The sequence below is a fragment of the Vigna umbellata genome, chromosome 2, assembly GCF_029865625.1.
Source record: "Vigna umbellata cultivar VRB3 chromosome 2, Vumbellata_1.0, whole genome shotgun sequence".
Taxonomy (NCBI): domain Eukaryota; kingdom Viridiplantae; phylum Streptophyta; class Magnoliopsida; order Fabales; family Fabaceae; genus Vigna; species Vigna umbellata.
Window position 1 is genome coordinate 42,826,468 of NC_142166.1, and position 19,054 is coordinate 42,845,521.

Here is a 19,054-nt window from a genome sequence, read left to right on the forward strand (position 1 = left end):
AATTAAATTCCACAAATAAATAATTAATGCGGGTATTTAATAACCATGATGAAAAACATTACTTGTTTTTATTAATTCTACTGCTAATTAAGAGCTGCAGTAAATAATGTTACTATGATAGATTAACTTGAATTAATTATCTGGGATGAACAGAAGAAAAAGTGAGAACTAGGAAGCTACCTAAAAAGGACCCTAATTAATCTTCTACAGGAAATGTTTCCCGCTAATCATGTCGTGTCTCTAGAGATAAAAAATAAAATAAAAAATAAAATAAAAAATGCACGCATCTTGTGGAAAAAGGTAGGAAATTAATCCAAGCCCCACATCATTCCCTGTGCCTCTTCATAACATTAACCATAATTTTAAAAGGTATTAGTTACCAAATACTACATTTTTTTACATGATTAATAAATATATCTAATATGGATTTTTAAATATTCGTTTTAGTAAATTTATTAATTGATCTGTACTGGTTTATGTGTATTAATAGTATTTGGAGATCATTATATGTACAATAAATGTAAAGTAATTAATTTAAGGTGGCATTAATTATAATTTATTAATGCATTTATTGGGAGCTTATCACTGAACCAAAATATTGTATATAGTATTAAAAACTTCAATTTTGTTAATGAAAATTGTAAAAGTGAATTCCATATTCTTTTTTAGAAAGTATAAAGCAAGATGGTAGGAGAAGAGAAAAAGAAAGGACTGGGAATTGTTAAGTTGCTTTAGGAAAGGGAAGCCACATAGTACACATGAGAAAGAGAGGAAAAACAAAAAGATTAGTTTTAATAGTTTAAGTTCATGTAAGGTTAATGTACATGTGTTTTGACTTGAACACGAAATAACAAAACATCCCTCCTTATTTATTTTTGGCTTTATCAATTTTACATTATTAATTTCTAAATTCTTTTACCTTTCTCCACCATGTTTACGACATGATCATTTTGGTAGATATGGTGATGAGAAAAAAGATATAATGATGTTTTTATGTTTTTTTATTATTTATTCTTGTTTTGTTTGTAATTACTATTTCATTTCAAGAAGATTTAAAATTTGTTGTTATTTATGCAAATGCATTTAAGACTGACACGACAAATATGAGAGTCAATTGGAAAAAAAGGAACAAATACAAAGGTGGAATACGATAGTTTCACCTGGAATCTCTTTTTTATGCTTTTGTCTTGGGTTATGTCTTTAAATGAAAAACATAAATATTATTTCCATTTTATAAAAGTAAGTAAAAATATCTTCCCTATCATAATTTTTACTGATTAAATTTAAAAAATATATAAAACTAAAACCACTGTACGAAAACAAAATTTTAGTAGTTGATTGTAAAAATTTTAAAAAGAAATGCATGACTCGCATCTTTTTAATAAATAGAGAACAAATAAGTAATTTTGTTTATAGTTCTATGTTTCCACTGTGGAAAACATTTTCTCAGTGACAAAAGAATAGTTTCTGCATGTGACTCGGCACGTAGATTTACTTCAGAGTGGAATTGGTTAAGGACAAATAGAAATAGAAATACAATATCAGTGCGTTGGAAATGCACAATAATAGAATAATGGAAGACCGTCCAAATGCTGCTTGAACTTTCATTGAAAATTTTAGCATATTATATATATATATATATATATATATATATATATATATATATATATATATATATATATATATATATATATATATATACACTAGTACACTAAGAGGATACTGCACCGGTTACTTTTGCTTTTAGGCACCGGTTCTACAATCGAGGCATATACCGGCGAGGTAAAAAGATTAAACTTTATGCCTCGGTTATAGACCGGGATAAAATGAGACAAGAATATGCCTCGGTTCTTAGATAATCGAGGCAGTAGAGTGTATTTTTTTTTATTTTTTCGTACTGACTCTCATTCACACATTCACGGTTCATTCATTTCTCAGTTCATTCATTTCTCAGTCATTCTCTCATGCCAAACAAATCCAAATCCAAGAATTCTCCCAAAATTTCTTCCAATTTCAGCTCCCAAAATTTCTTCCAATTTCAGCTCAAAAATTTAAAACAAAGAAGAAAACTGTAACAGGAATCAATCAGTCCATACTCAGAAGAAAACTGTAAAACAAAGAAGAAAACCCAAATCAATGTCCAAAGCCTTCTTCCCTTCCCTTTCCTTTCTCAGTTCTAATCAATCTCTTTCCCTCTCCTCTCTCAGATCCCACTCGCAGTCCAACAATCACCCCTGTCGAATTTACAAAAATAAAATTGAATGATGAGTTTTGAAACTGAAGGCAGAGAACCCAAAAACGCAGAGAACCCAAAAACGCAAAACGCAGAGAACCTAAAAACGCAAAACACAGAGAACCCAAAAACGCAGAAGCCATCGCTGCCAAAAACGAAACCCTCGTCGCGCCACCATCGCCGCACCATCAGCTCGCCCTTGTCGGTCCATCGTCGCACCTTTGGTTTTCCATCACCTCGCCCTTCGGTTCATCCCCTACGAAGGCAAGATCCACCGCCAGCCGCCGGCCGCCACCAACGAAGCCTGAGTCGCGCCTCCAAAAGTGTCGCCAAGCCCCAAATCGAAACCCTAAATCGAAGCCACGGACAGGGACCGTCACGCCGCGGACAGGGACCGTCACGCCGCGGACAACCTCCCACCTCCACGAACACGGACCGTCACACCGCGGAGATCAAATCGCGTCTAAACCTGAAAAGAAACAAGGGAAGAAGAGATCTCGCCGCCACCTTGCTCTGACCTCGCCACGACCTCACCATGCCTCGCCGCCACCTCGCCATGCCTCGCTGCCACCTCACCATGCCTCGCCGCCACCTCGCAATGCCTCGCCGCCAACGTTAAGTTGCTTCTGGGTTTCGCATGGATGGATAAGCAAGGGGAAAGCGAACTTGGATGCGTGCTCTGGATGTTGGATGTTGCAAGTGAAAGGTTTATGTTGGATGCGTGCTTCTGGGTATTGCATTTCGAAAGGTTTATGCCTCGAGTCAGAGGACCGAGGTAATTGAAACGTTTATGCCTCGGTTGGGTTAGAGGACCGAGGTAGTAAAAAATTAACCAGTTTTAGGTGCGACGTGGCAGAACATCAGGTCTCGATTTTATTTTTAACCGAGTTAATTTGGTGTTTATGCTTCGGTTTTTTTACAACCGAGGCATATAAATTTGTCGAAATTACGAAAATGCCACCGCTTCTACATATGCTTCGGTTTTCTAAAAACCGAGGCGTATTACCTGTGTTCTTATCCCTATTTTGTACTAGTGATATATATATATATATATATATATATATATATATATATATATATTTCTTTATTTATTAACATGTTTTTATTTTAACAATTTTTATAATATTTGTTTCGGATGTCAGGATCGATGGCAACAATCTAATATCTTATTGGTTACAAAGGGTTTGAATGTTAAGTTTAATAGTTTGTTTTTATGTTATTATTTATCTGTGTCATTTGTTCATAACACTTAAAGGTTACTTATAGAAGATATTCTGATATCAAACTCATTTGGCAACTCAAGTATTAATAGTACAATGCAAAATCACTTACCTTCTTGCTTCATGTCTATATTTATAGATTTTAGTGTGATTTTCACCATTACTCTCTCCAAATACTAGCTCATTCATGAGTTGGATGTTCAAAACGTCTTTCTCCATGGTGATCTACATGTGATTGTATACATTCATCGGTCGTTCGGTTTTTGTGATTCCTTTCACCCTGATCATGTTATTCACTTAAGGAAATATTTTTATGGTCTAAAGCAAGTGCCTTATGCCTAGTACCAATGCTTTGCTGACTACGTTTCTACCATTGGGTTTAAGCATAATGCTTTAGATCAATCTCTCTTCATCTACAAGTGTGGCTCTGACATGGCATACATGCTCTCTATGTTGATGACATCTTTCTCATAACCTCATCTTGTGACCTTCGCCAATCTATCATGTTACTCCTTGTCTTTAAATTTGCTATGAAAGGTCTTGGTCCTTTGAGTTATTTTGTTGGGATTGTTGTGACAAGACATGTAGGTACCTTGTTCCTTAGTCAGAGAACCTGTTAACATCATTACATGCATCGACATGACCTTTTGAAATCCTTTTTCTACTCTAGTTAATATTAATAAGAAGTTAAGTACATCGTATGAGGATCTATGTACCAGAGTCTTATCTGCATGCTATAATATCTCACATTCACTCACCTTAACATTCATATGTTGCTTACTAAGTCTGATTTCACATGCATGGCTCAATATCTAGTTACTATTTTTATATTGGTGACAACCTCATCTCTTGGTTTCAAAGAGCCAACACACACTCTCGTGTTCTAGTGTAGAGGCCGAATACTGAGGTGTTGCAAATGTTGTTGTTAAATCTTGTTGGCTTCATAATCTCCTATCTGGAGCTTCATTTTCTTCTCATTTAAACTACTTTGATATATTGTCATAATATTAATGTCATTTATTTGTCTGGTGATCTTGTGCAACATTAATGTTCAAAACATATTGATATGAATATTCACTTTGTTTAGCAAAATGTAGCATGTGGTCAGATGATGAGTTATTTTCATGTCCTTTCTCGCCACCAAATTGCTGACATTTTCACCAAACACAACCTTGAATTTTTTTTTTTATGATTTCTGAACCCCGTCTTTGTGAACCTTCCATTTAGATTGCGAAAATATGATATAATCCAAATTATTATTCTAAAATTAATTCAATTAACAATCAGTCTTTTTTAATTAAACTAATGAAATCCTTGTATTAGGTTAATAAATATTATGTAATTATGTTATACATAATTATATTATTAATTTAGATTATACTCTTTTATATATATATATATATAAACTTCTCTCCAATGCATAATTACACGTTCAAATTATTTTTTTACAAACACATATAATGTTTTCAGAGATAATGTGTACATATCCACTTTCTTAAGTAATTGTGGTTAGTGAGCTTTATATTGTTTTTCTCATGAAAAAAAATATTGTGAAAACATTTATATTTAAAATTAAATAAAAAATTATTTTAAGAATAATTCTTTCTACTTACTCGGAACAAGTGAATCTCTTCTCGTTGTTAAAACATAAAATAATTAAAAAATCGAAATATAAACTTTATGTATATATAAAAATAAGTCAATTTACTTGGATAATATTATAAAATAAGTGAAATTAAAATTTTCAATATAATACAAATTTAATATTTTCTAAGTTCGGATATAAGGTTATTTTCAATCATTGATACCACATTCATTCAAATTTTAGTATAGAATCGTTAAAAATATTATGGGTAAATTATTATAAGAGATTTTAAATTTATAATTTCCTTAATTTGAATACATAAGTATGGTATAAAATCATATACAATTTTATTAAAATATATTTATTGTTTTGAAAAAAGAGTCAAGAGGAATTTATAAAACACTTAATACATACTAATACTTGGTTTAAATCACCTATTAGTATGTATTAACTGTTTTAATTAGTCTCTTACTTTTTCAAGGAAAACACTTGCAAAGCATTTAATTAGATTATACAATAATTCATAGTTATTAGGATTTAAAATACATTAGCACATGTTGATTTATAGTTATTAGACTGTGTACATTATGGTTTAAATATTATGTGTTGTAAATTTTGATTGTGTTGATTATGTGTTGTATATATTGCATTTTATATGCAGATTTGTTTTTGTGATAGTAGATATCACAAAAACAGACTTGTTATTAAAAAAATTCCAAGAGTATAAGTCTCAGTTGTGGCTAAAATCGAGGTAAAAAACAATCTATGGTCTCGGTTCAAGTCACAACCGGTGTCATAGAGTGCACCTAAATATATAAAAAAAACAAATTTAAATGGTTATGCCTCGGTTGCCCCTCGAACCGAGGCCAAAAGCCCTCGTCCTACTTTTTTTTAACCTTACTTCTTCTGTCACTCTGGAACCGAAGCAGTAACCTGACATTTATTATCTTGGTTAGAACCGAGGTCTAAAGTCCACCATCTTTTACCTTGCCAGTATATATCTTACTTCGTGAACCGCTATCAATAGTAAAAATCAATTGTTATCGTTTGGAATAATTAAAGTAACTTAATATATATGATAAATCATATTTGAAATAAATTATTGTAAGTTCTTATACTACACAATTATTTTTACAATGGTTTCCTTTTTTTTATCACTTGATATATTCATTATAATCATGATATCAAAATATCTCATTATAATACCTATATGTAAAACAAAGCCAAATTCTAATAGAAGTAATAATCTATTGCATAGTTATTTATAGTTATTTATGACCACAAAATATTATCAACTAACATTTATAAATATTTTTTTTGTGAAATACAGTGGTAATATATAATTATAAAACATTAAACATTTTCAACAAAAAGGTTTAAAACAGGAAAGTTGTATGCTGTGGAGAAGGAGAATGTCCTTTATGTGAAATATCACTAGAGCGATATTTTTTAACAAACAAAAATTTTCTTTTACTTGAAATATCATTAATTGATTGTTTTTTTAATCTCTTTACCTCCTTTTGTCTCTCTCTCCTTTTTTTTTCTAGTAACTTATCTCTCCTTTGTCTTCTCTTTCACTTCATACTTCATGCATTTATAAGATAAAATTTTATTTCTTTTAATTAATTAAATTTTTAAATCATCTAGGAGAATATGTGGGTTAAGAAGATCAAAGAATGGAAATTTAGGAGCTATTTTAGAAAGGAGAAAGTTGAAAAAAGATAAGGGACTTTCTAATTTCGTCTTAGAATGAAATTCTCTCAAACAGCTGTTGCAACTCTAGTGCATTCTGATCCGATACTCTTAGTTTTATGTTTTTATTCTTTTATTTTTCCAACTCACGCCTAATCATATATGCTATCCTCCATCCATTTCAAAACATGCATCTTATATTAACAAATCATTAAATAAACTAAATTAAAGTATAATTTATAAACACTTATATCATTATTAAGATGCTAAAACACAACTTATAGTTTAATAATTTTCTTCAAAGTAAATTTATGCTGAAGAAATCAATTAATAAACCACTTAAAAAAATATGTTTATGTAAGCATTTTTTGTTCATGAGAATGCTGACCGACAAACATCACATGTGACGAAGGAGTCAAATTTGCTAAAAAGAAATGCCATTAAAATATAATATTAAAACATAATATTAAAAACAATATTAAATCCTTAAAAAATCGTAAAAAACAAGATAAAATCATATCGTGACCTGACATGAGAAATTCTGTCACATGAGCAGTTCATATACATGTAAAGGAACAAAAATCACGTGGAGTTATTGCAAGACACGTGTAATAACGAAAATGTCTACCATTCCATAAACAGAACTATTAGATTATGCCCAAAATATATAGACCGTTGAATTGGATAATGTCGATTAATTTTTTTTATTAAAATTTTGCATGAATAACTGAAAATTCTTAATTAAAAAGAAAGAATTTCATATGAAATTATGAAACCATAATTTTTGTTGGTCCATCTTCTAAATAAAAGAGAAATATTAATTTGTCATAACACTTTGATGTATTAGACAAAATGATCCTTTGTGTTCATCATTCGTTACTTATCATGTCAATAGACGAATAAACAGTAACGTTATTTGAATGTTAACGTTGATTTTTCTATTGTTTTCATAGCCATTTATTATCAGCCTCTCACGTCTTTAAGGTCAAATTTGATAGTTAACTCTTACCATAACTAAACCAATTTACGAGAATAATAATAAAGCAGATTAATCATCTCCATTACAAAAATTAAATTTAGATATCCAGCTATTTTTTAATCTGATTTTTTCCTTCGTAACATAAATTTTAAAAACAATCACTGTTTTTAATTTCTATATGATAGTTAACTTATTTTTTGGTGAATATTATTTTATTTCAAACTCACAAAAAAGTTAATTTTAACTTAAAAATAACTTTCAATAGTTACAAATCTTAATTTAGGGTTATTTTTCCAAAATAACTCCTTGCATTTATCAATATAATAGTATCCCCTCCATCAACTATGCATGAGTTTTCCTCACGTATTAAAAAACAAGAAATAAATCAAAGAATACAAAACTTTATTAAAATGTCTATATATTATTATTTTATAAATAATTAAGATATTTGCAACTTACATCATAGAAAAATTAAATTATTTATCGAGAAAAGAGAGTAGATAACAGTTAATTTAAAATATTATAGAAAGAAGTTTAAAGAAACATAAAATTAAATGGAGTTAATATTCTTTTATGTTAACTTATAAATTAACATAAGTGCTTTGCACCTTGGACAAGTTTTCAAAGTGGTCCATCTGTAGCATTTTTTTTTTGTCAGTTGAACAAAATCGTGACGTAGCGGTCAGGTTCTGGTACTGGAGTGTTGGTTTTTGTAAGGGAAATAAGTATTTAAATATATACATTGTATTATATATTATAACAGAATTGTTGAGCATGACAATTTATTGTAAAATAACAACAATATAAAAGAATTTTAAATATTGCTATTTTTATCGTGTAGTGGTGAGAGCCGCGGACGCGGAATTAAATATTGGTAGGTACTGACGGCGCAAAGTGTCACGGGACCCTTAACCGTTCCTTGTTTCCCGTTTTTCAACTTCGGTTTCCTACCATTTTTATAAATTTAATTTTCTTAAGATGATACTGGTTAAAGTATAACCACCATGTTTAATATAAAAAAAATCTGTAACATACAAACAAATAAAAGAATATAGCTAAATAGTATTTATTATTTTAAGATGATACTGGTTAAATACAACCAGTATGTTAATATAAAAAATTTAGTAAATAAACAAAATAAAAGGACATAGCTAAATAGTATTTATTATTTTCTTATGATTTTAAAATAGTAATAAAAGTTGATAGATTATGAGATCAAAGGAAGTTTTTTTTTTTTTTTCTGAAAAGAAAACTCTCTATCCATTGACTATAATATTAAGTTTAAGTTACATTTTAAATAATATATAATTTGGTTTAAACAATATATATTGATGGTAAAATCTTGTTTATTCCTTTAAAATGTCTTACCGCATTATTTTACTTAAATAAATATGAAACTAAGGCTGTATTTGAAAAAATAATAGTTCTCTTGTTAAATCTAATGTTGATAAGGTTAAAGATGAATTATCCGTTGTTTAAAATCTTCCATTGAAGAGGAATTTCATTTCTTTTAGACTTTGAATAAGAAGTTTATGTTTTGATATTTAATATTTTGACGTTTAATAGTCTCACATTAGTAAGGATTTGATATCAGTTTAAATATTTTTATTTACTTCTATCTTTTGAGACATATTTTAAAAACAATACTGTAACGGAGTTTTACGCTCTAAAATAAATAATCTCTTAATAGGTTTGAAAATATAAAAATGGTCTAAATGGACAAATAAAAAAATAATGTATTCATTCAAATATTTTTTTATTTTATCAATTTTTTCACTCGTCACTTTCTTTGCATTCCACACCGTAGATGAAATGTTGATATCAATACTCTAAGTAACTTATTACTTTCTAGATAACATGAATGAAACCTTTGAAGACTTTAATCTTGCAAAACTACTACAAGAATAAAAACCCACACACAACCAAGTGCATTAAAGATTTAATTTGATAGAAAAAATTACATTTTGAAAAGTAATTTATTACTCCGATGAATTTTAGAAAGCACTAGAAATAATTTATAAGTTAAAATAAAAATAATATTTTCAACGAAAATCAATCGCAAAATGATGATCGTCAATTGCTCACGTACTAATGACTAGAAATACAAAACCAAATAACTATGATGGTCACAAAAATAACGGCTATAAAAAGAAAAAATTTCATGGATCGATATTTAAAATATAAGACCAATAAAATCTTAATTCAACTTATTTAAATAATTATTTTAACTTTATTCTAAAACCTTAAAATAATAAATTTATAGGTCTCTATTTTAGTATGATTTTCAAAATTTACATTTTAATAGATTTTCAAAATTTTCATTTTGATAAAATGTGAGACTTAAAATTATATTTAGATTAGTAATCATTTTTCTTTTAAGGTGGGTTCTTTTTACATTGATGTGATTTTCTACAAAAATATTTTTAATCACAAATACTTCTTTAACTTAAAAGGGATACACTTACTTAGAATCCTAGTAAGAATCGGTCATTAAGACTAATCATCAACTCTGGTTATGAATGATTTTAGAAAGAATTTCATTTAAAATATACAACCTCAATAAGATTTGAATTTAACCAATGTAAAATATTTACACCACCTTTAATACAAAACTTTAAAAAATCAATGTGAGTTTTCATCTACAAAAAGTATTTCAAAATTTTATTTTTTACTCAATATGTAATTTAGACTCACGTTTAAATTAGTAATAAAATTCAATAAATTTTAAATTTGGTTACTAAAATAACAAAAGTAAATTTAGATAATTAAAAAACAACCATAATCTAAATTTAAGAATTCAAAAACACACACAACAATTTGTTAAGCATGATCTAATAAAGTTCATATAAAGCTAAATAGGCTGCAATCTGAACTTTCCGTATCTTCCTCTCCGTGAGTTTTCGGTGCTTCTCCATGTTCATGTTTGGGTATGGAACATAGAAGAATGACTGCACCATAAAACACCGTACTGCAGGACTATGCCATCTGTTGTTCATACCATTCATTCCAATCCTTTTTGCATCCTTAATTATTGCTTACCCTCCAAACTTGCAACCATGGTGGGGTAACCCAAATAACTGCCTCCTTTTCTGTTTCCACTTTCTTCTTTTATACTCATTTCGCTCGCATCATTTTTAATAATATCGCATTTATAGGAACATATCTAAATCTGTGATGCAAACTGGAATATCGTTTTCTTGACGGTTCTTATAACCCGTTACACTTGCCCTATGTCACGATCTTGGAAATATAACAACAGAATAGTCTACTTTTCTTTTTTCCACACTTCTAAAACACATTTTGTAAGTGTTCATCTGTACCAAATCTGTAAGAAAGTAACATGAACGGTGGGTGGGTGCATAACAATGACCCGTTGTTTCTGCGCAGATTTAGCGAACTTAAGTTCAAATTTCAAACCTTATGGCTAATCATTGTCAGTCGGCCTTTTGGAGATCTGCGATTAATAAATGCAGCTGTAGAAAAAGTATAACAAGTGAACTTTTTAATAAACTTTTTTCACTAGAACATGGATGTAACAGAGCAGAAACAATTTGCAGTTGCGAATATCTAGATGGATCTTAGATCCCTACCTAGTAATTTGAGTTAAAGGTGGGTGGTGAGTGATAATGTGCAGAGATTCATAGGAGAATGGAAGCCGTTATATAATAAAATGTCGGGTTTTTTCTTCTTCAACATTTGCATTTAGATCTATGCCTCTTCGGCCACTGGCTACGATGTCTATAGATTGCATAAGTGTGTGTAAATGAGAATATTTTTACATTAAACAATTCTTATCCTAATAAGAATAACTTGAAATAAATTATAATGTGTTACTATGGGTTTATAGGTTATCTATCGACAACTATTGAGCAGAATTAACGCACAATGAATGTGATAACGGCTACCGTTAAACAATTAAGGTTTGCATTAATGATCATTAAGAGGTAAATTAATTTAGATTCCTTTAAACCCTATAAATAAGGGTTTAGGTTTGAGGTAAAGACAGATTCAACTCATACTACAATACGCCCTATTTACGTCCTATTAGGACTTCAATATTTAACTGAAACAAACAGTTCATAAAACCGCTCCTAACTTGAGTGTCGGAGTGCCTTTTACAGGTACCTCCCCCTCCAGTCCAAATCGACAACCAAGCGGTCTAAACTGGAAGCGTACAAGCGGAGCACACAAAAGGAAGGCAACCGACCCTCGGACAAATCTCACCGAAACATTTTGGCGCCCACCGTGGGACCGAGCGACATCCCCATGAAACCACGAGGAACCAGACCTGTAGACGTGCGCTCGGCCTCGACAATGCTATTACCAGGTTTTGCAACAAGAGTACAAAATTCCATAATAATTTCTAAAGGAGTTTCTTTTATTTTGAGAACTTTCAGGAAGGTTCAATCCTACGTTCAACCTTGACAGGTTCCATTTTTTATTATAATTTATAAATTATAATATATTTGTTTAACTCATATTTTTATGAGTAAAAATATCCTGCACAAGAAGATTCGGTCCTACGCTCAACCTTATTAGTCTCTCAGGAAGAATTTGAAGCTAAAGACCGAGCGGTAAATCCCACTCGGCGAAGAGGTAAATTCCTCTATAAAGATTGAAGACCGAGCGGTAAGTCGCACTCGGCGAAGAGGTAAATTCCTCTATAAAGATTGAAGACCGAGCGGTAAATCCCACTCGGCGAAGAGGTAAATTCCTCTATAAAGATTGAAGACCGAGCGGTAAATCCCCCTCGACGAAGAGGTAAATTCCTCTATAAAGATTGAAGACCGAGCGGTAAGTCGCACTCGGCGAAGAGGTAAATTCCTCTATAAAGATTGAAGACCGAGCGGTAAATCCCCTCGGACGAAGAGGTAAATTCCTCTATAAAGATTGAAGACCGAGCGGTAAATCCCTCGGCGAAGAGGTAAATTCCTCTATAAAGATTGAAGACCGAGCGGTAAATCCACTCGGCGAAGAGGTAAATTCCTCTATAAAGATTGAAGACCGAGCGGTAAGTCCCTCGGCGAAGAGGTAAATTCCTCTATAAAGATTGAAGACCGAGCGTAAATCGCACTCGGCGAAGAGGTAAATTCCTCTATAAAGATTGAAGACCGAGCGGTAAGTCGCACTCGGCGAAGAGGTAAATTCCTCTATAAAGATTGAAGACCGAGCAGTAAATCCCACTCGGCGAAGAGGTAAATTCCTCTATAAAGATTGAAGACCGAGCGGTAAATCCCCCTCGGCGAAGAGGTAAATTCCTCTATAAAGATTGAAGACCGAGCGGTAAATCCCACTCGGCCAAGAGGTAAATTCCTCTATAAAGATTGAAGACCGAGCGGTAAATCCCACTCGGCGAAGAGGTAAATTCCTCTATAAAGATTAAAGACCAAGAGGTAAATCCCTTTGTAAAGATTTGAAGACCGAGTAGTAAATCCCACTCGGTGAAGAGGTAAATTCCTCTATAAAGATTGAAGACCTAACGATCTTATTTGATTGGCCGATCGGTCTTATAACAACCTATTCTGACATTAATGCATTGGTTTGTTTGGCTACTCTCTTTCTCACCATATCAAATTTCGAGTTGTTATATTTCTTCAGTACAGGTAACAATATACTGCAAATCACAACCGAGAGGTAAATCCCTCTCGTCAAAGTTGAAAACAAAGACCGAGCGGTAAATCCCACTCGACCGAGAGGTAAAACCCTCGTTAAGGTCGAAGCCAAAGACCGAGCGGTAAATCTCACTCGGCCAAGAGGTAAAACCCTCTCGTCAAAGTTGAAGCCAAAGACCGAGAAGAAAATCTCTCTCAACCGAACGGTTCTCACTCTCATCAATCAGGAAGCTCTGATAACAAGGACTGTCAAGCATGCGGCCAAATTCAATACATGGAACTATTCGGCACAAATATGATATAACGACTTGAAGCACACGGAGAGCAAACTCCTTAATACAACGAGAACAACCTCCCTCAAACTCATAAGTCCTATAGTTAACTGTTTGGCTAAAGCCGAACGATTAACTCAGACTTGGGGGGCTTATGTTACTATGGGCTCATAGGCTACCGATCAGTCTCGACCAGCTTCGCATCCGTTCGGTATCGACAACTATTGAGCAGAGTTAACGCACAATGAATGTGATAACGGCTACTGTTAAACAATTAAGGTTTGCATTAATGACCATTAAGAGGTAAATTAATTTAGATTCCTTTAAACTCTATAAATAAGGGTTTAGGTTTGAGGTAAAGACAGATTGAACTCATACTACAATACGCCCTATTTACGTCCTATTAGGATTTCAATATTTAACTGTAACAAACAGTTCATAAAATCGCTCCTAACTTGAGCGTCGGAGTGCCTTTTGCAGGTATCTCCCCCTCCAGTCCAAAGCGACAAGCGAGCGGTCTAAACTGGAAGCGTACAAGCGGAGCACACAAGTGGAAGGCAACCGACCCTCGGACAAATCTCACCGAAACATAATGTTTAAAGTTTTATTTGTTTTATTATAAATTTATGTTATTGTGTTTTTAATATTATGTAATTATTATACTAATATTGATTTAATTCTAATTAAACTGTTCATCAAGCTTTATAGTCTTAACCTATCACTCTCTAATGAATATCTTATATAACTAGGTGCTAATAAATCAGTTTAAAAGCAAAGTTAGAGTGAGGTGTATGTAGGATCTTAGTCATCTGGGTCTAAATTTATTGCTTTCATCGATTCCATGTCGGTTAACTTAGCTTAATGCTAAATGTATTTATTTAGTCTTTTTTTCTTATATGAATATTTTTAAATTAAAACTTAACTAAATACAATATTAATTGACTTAGAAAATATATTTCCGTATTCCTATGAAAATGTTCACCATCAAATTGAAATTGATAATATATTTAAAATAGACATTGTAAAAGAATTGTAAAAAAAAAAAGGTTAAAAAAAACATTTTTCTTTTAGAATATGATCTTTTAACAAAATAAAAAATAAAAATACGATGATACGATTGAAGATAAAGATATAAAAGTGATATTTTTTGTTTTAAATTATGATAATCCACCACTAATGCAATTAATTGTTAAGAAAAACAACTAAGGTTTTTTAATATTGTGGATATATTTAAAACATTTTATACATATAGTTGCGCGCGCCATATCTTAAGTTTTTAATAAATTTTATACCCTTTTATAAAAAGAAATTATCTTATTTCCTATTGGTTTTGTAGTCATAATATAATGTTTGTTTTCTAGATATACACATATATTGGTTTTTATTCTAGTTTCGAGTTTTGATACAGTTTCTTAAACTTGAAAAAAAAAAAAATATATATATATATATATATATATATATATATATATATATAAATAATCTTATTATAAACTAAAACGTAAAGTATATTATAAAAAAACATATTATTGATCGTCATAGTAAGTCAGTAATAATTTTTTTTTCATTAAACAAGATTTACAAACGAACTACGGATGGATAGAAACCTATTTATCAAATAATTATTGATAAAATTTATTGATGTACAGAGATATATGTAAATCGCCATTTTCTACATATATAATGTTATGTTTTCTATATAGACGCACATCAAAGTAAACATTCTATATTTAATTAATTTCTTTTATTACATATTATAGGATTGAAAAATAAAGAAATTAACTAAATTTTTATTACAAACTAAAATGTAAAGTGTATTACAAGAAAATAATATATTATCAGTTGATAATAAAAAAATTTCGATCAAAAACAAAAATTTATAATAAAATATGATTTATGAACGAACTTGTTCGTAGGTAAAGTGGTCGTTGATAAAATTTACTAATGAATTTAAACATTTATTGATAAGTATTGACAATCATATATCTATTGGTAAATATTCGTCGATAAATTTTTATCTATAATTTTTATATATAAAGTGTTATTAATTCTTCTTCATCCCCTTCATCTTCTTTTTTCTTATTTTATCATCTTTTTCGTTCTTGCCGCTGACTAGTCGGTATGCCGCCACTATTGTATTAGGTCATTTTCATCTTTCATATCCTTCTCTTATTTGTCTTACTCTTTTTTCTTCCTCTTTCTTTACCTCCTCATCTTCATTCTTCACTACAAAAACTAATCAATTATCGACAGATATGAATCCATAAGTAATATTGAGTTACGAACTTGTTTATCAACGAAATACTTAGTTAATTATCAACGAATATATTCGTTGGTAAATCGACACAATATTTCTGACATAGTTATACATGTCAGTAATAACATCTTATTGATGAATTTATTGATGGATTATTGCAGTTACATTACTCACAGATTCTTTTGTTAGTAATCCCTTGATAAATGTTTGAGTAAAATTGATTAAAAATTGGCAACATAGTACCTAAATTTTCAGTCTTCCCTCCTTCACGTTTTTAGTTTTTTTCTCCTTGTCTACCTTTCCCAAACTTGAAGTTAGTTTATCTCTTTATCTCACTCATTTTCATTCTTCCTTCCCTTTGATTAATTTTTGCGGTTTTCCTCCCACTCACCCACCCTCTCTAGTCTTCTTTGTGTTTTCTTACATCATTGAATCTCTCCATTGTCACCCAGCCTCTGCCTCTGGTAACCTCTGAACACAATCTCTGCTCACGTTTTGTTGGTAAATAAAGGTTAAGGACATTCTTGATACATGGAAAGGAACTTAGGGTTTTGAGTTTTGTGTGGTTAATTTGTTTAAAAATATATTGGATTTATTCTTTGATTAAGGTAATTTGATTTTGTTTTTAGTTTTTGTTTGAATTTGGTTTGGTTGTTCTCAAATTAAACATATGTGATTGTGGCTTCAAACAATATGGGGTAGTTTGAAAAAATATGTGTTAAAGTAAAGAAATGGTATTTTCTTTAGGCACTGAACTAACTCCTCATCACCAAAACTACAGGGAATCAATGTGAAATAATTAATTGAACTATGTTGCATAAGAATAGAGTATAGACATAGACTTATGATCAAATAAAACTAGCTAGTTTGTTTTAAGTTTTAGCTATTGTTTTAAGTTTAAGCTATTGTTTTTAGTTTTCACTAACGCTTGATAAAAAATGATTCTGATTTGGTGTTCTTAGTTAAGTTTGGTTAGTTTTCATTTCGTATGAAATAGAAATGTCACCTCTGTGACCGACTCCTTCACCAGTTTGGAGAAGAGTTAAAGATTTTTCAAAAGTGATGTGACAAGGATGAATGAGTATGGAGAGTGACAAGAATGGTTCGGTATGCAAAACGACAAAGATGGATGTGTGTAAGGGATTGTGGGTGTGTGTGTATGTGTTTGTGAAGTGGATATTTCTTTCACAATGTTATTCGGATAAATTATATATTAACTTTCAAATAACATAATGTTAAGCATTACTATGAACATCTTCGCTATGTAGACACCTCAAAATTCATCGATAATTTGTAATCACATTAAAAAATTTATTAAAAAAAATACAAAACATAGAATATTTTAATATAAACTATTAACTCCATATTAATAAAATTGTAAGTTCAACTCTCCAAAGCATTATCATAAAAAAAGTACCAATTTTTTATCATATTTAACCTTGTGGAGAACTTATTACGATGAAAAAAAAAATTGAATTTCAGTTATTTCAATTAATATAACGGTATCATACATTTCACACTAACACTCATATTCATTTTATTAATAAAGAATAATTACAACCCAAGGTTTTCCTTTTTCAAGTTTAATTTAATTTCTTGTTTCTAAGTGTAAGACAATTTTTAAAAAATTAGAAATGATAAATTTTCTTAGTTTTAATAAAAAATATATTTATTCATTTATTTGTACATTACAATAAATACAAATATGTAAGTTAATTAAAAATTTGTGAAATGTAAAAATATAAAAACAAATAAGTGATTAATGTTATCTTAAACTTAAAAGGACAAGTAATAACTTTTAAAAAGGATGAAGATTATGATTTTACTATGCCTATGGTTAAAAATTATGAGGGAAAAAGAAAAAAACCAAAATGAACCCCAACAAAAATCATACATGACGCGTGAAAAGAATTCAAGATTCCTTCCAGATTTGAATTCAGTTGAAGATTTCAAAAGGACTAAATAACAGCTCCAAATTACACACGTATAAGTGCACGTGTGTGTGCAGTCTCTCAAACAATTGAAGATTTCAAATCTGTGAAACTAAACTCTTCTTGTAACATCTCTATTAGGTCATAGGAACTTGGTGTGTATGATTAAGAGGACATAAAGGATAGGATATATATCTGTTATTAGATCTGTAGTTTCCATCGCACCTATTTGCTGCTTTTAACCTTTCAACACCATCATAATTGATTAAAGTAGTGTGAGTAATTCCCTGTTCTTCTTTTGTTTTACCAACGGATAAGTAATGATAAATTCTTTTGAGACATAAAGTTAAAAACATTTATTGAAATGTTAGAAGAAGACAAAATTTATGTATGAAAATCGGGCCCAGGCAATGTTTTGCCCTAGTTGAAGGGTAACTAAATACTCCTATAAAAAGCTACACATATTGTCATATACCTACCATATGGTCCCCTCTCACGAAACTGCCCACACTTGCTTGATTTACCACACCAGGATCAAAATACCCTTTACTTATATACACCCAAATACCTTCATAAAATATTTTCAAGACATCGGTTATTGTGAAAAAAATTTAAAACTTATATCATAGTTTGAAATACTTAATTTTTTTAGTGGTGATAATGTCTCATTCATGAACTTGGCTAGCTAGAAATAATCATTGCCGAAGAAGCAACCAAGACATGTCAGCTTGATTTGGTAGCTAGGAGCATCGGGACCCCGCATTACATGTGATATATAGAGTCGCTATTTATTTTCACTTGATTTGTGCTTAGTGAAAATCATAAACATTTTTACTGCACTGCCACATCTCTGTAACTACGTTACTGTACGTCGTTTTCACTTAACTAAATGCATGCAAAGAATAAATAAATGTGGTTCTCTCATTATGGAATATGGATAAGTTGCTTTTACCTTGAGGAGCAATACTGCGGTGTATGTATCTGCTTGGAGTATTTACTTAACTATTCAAATACAAAACTGTTTGTTTACAACTCAATCAAAACCAATTCGAAAAGGACTAGGTAGCATTAACTCGTGTTAAAAGTTGCAGCCAAAAAATTAAATCAGGTTTGTTACTTTAAGAAAAGAAGTTTTATGAAAAAATGAAGCATTTAAAAATGGGGTGAGAGAGGCTCGAACTCTCGACCTCAGGATCACTCAGAAGCTATGAGACCTACGCGCTAGCCAACTGCGCCACCACCCCAGATGGAACTAAGTTTGCGTATTTATGAATTC

The 19,054-nt window shown here is 30.7% G+C and overlaps 1 non-coding gene across 1 annotated transcript; it reads right to left on the reverse strand.

The window, feature by feature from the left end:
* Positions 1–18,937: 18,937 nt before the first annotated feature.
* TRNAM-CAU (transfer RNA methionine (anticodon CAU)) lies at positions 18,938–19,022 on the reverse strand. The gene is given in 2 exon segments: positions 18,938–18,973; positions 18,985–19,022. It is a non-coding gene; the product is annotated as a tRNA-Met (tRNA).
* Positions 19,023–19,054: the final 32 nt, after the last annotated feature.